Genomic DNA, 587 nt, shown 5'->3' with positions numbered 1-587 from the left:
GGGGGGGAAGGATCCCGCCCGCGCCTTTCCCCCCGCCCCGCAGCCCACCCCTCCCACAGCCGAGCGCGGGGAGACCACCCCGGGAAAGGGGGCTCCCACCCCCCCGCCGCCTCCCCAGCCCGGGCCTAGCGCGGCCTGCGCATCCCCGAGGTGGGAGTTGGGCCGGGGCCCGGCCGGGCCGGGGGAGGCCGAGCCGGCAGCGCGGGCTCCGGAGCGGGGTGCCTGGGCAGCCGGCGGGGGCCCCGCGTTGCTGCGGCTGCGCCGGGGCTGGAGGAGCTGGGAGATTGCGCGGTAGGACACTCACCTCAGAGCGGCTGCGCTGCAGCGGGCCTGCGCCGTGGAGCCTCTGCCAGGCGGCGGCCGGGGAGGGAGCCGAGCGGGGACACGGCGCGGCTCGCCCTGAGCCGCCGCAATGGCGAGCGAGCGAGAGGCGGGCACCCGCAGCAGCAGCAGGAGGAGGCCGAGGAGGACGCGTGACGTCACGGGCCGGCGCCGCCGCCATGATGAGGAGGGCACGGCCCAGCCCGGCGCTGCATTGGGAGGGATGTGGGGGGCGCCGCCCGGCGCCATGTTTGGGAGGTCGGGAG

The 587-nt window shown here is 78.9% G+C and overlaps 1 protein-coding gene across 4 annotated transcripts in view; it reads right to left on the bottom strand.

Annotated features, from left to right (window-relative positions):
• Positions 1-504, bottom strand: part of NRF1 (nuclear respiratory factor 1) — a 112,647-nt gene extending 112,143 nt beyond the window's left edge. For 2 of the 4 annotated variants that reach the window (XM_026648577.2, XM_029910879.1), the window contains exon 1: positions 305-504. The gene's annotated coding sequence lies outside the window, so the exon portion shown is untranslated. The remainder of the gene's footprint in view (positions 1-304) is intronic. The other 2 variants (XM_029910878.1, XM_029910880.1) reach the window with 2 other exon arrangements.
• Positions 505-587: the final 83 nt, after the last annotated feature.

This window comes from Terrapene carolina, unplaced genomic scaffold (assembly GCF_002925995.2).
Source record: "Terrapene carolina triunguis isolate 2854851 unplaced genomic scaffold, T_m_triunguis-2.0 Scaffold68, whole genome shotgun sequence".
In the NCBI taxonomy this organism is placed as follows: Eukaryota; Metazoa; Chordata; order Testudines; family Emydidae; genus Terrapene; species Terrapene triunguis.
The sequence above is the reverse complement of the archived record's forward strand: the minus strand, read 5'-3'. Positions and strand labels throughout refer to the sequence as shown.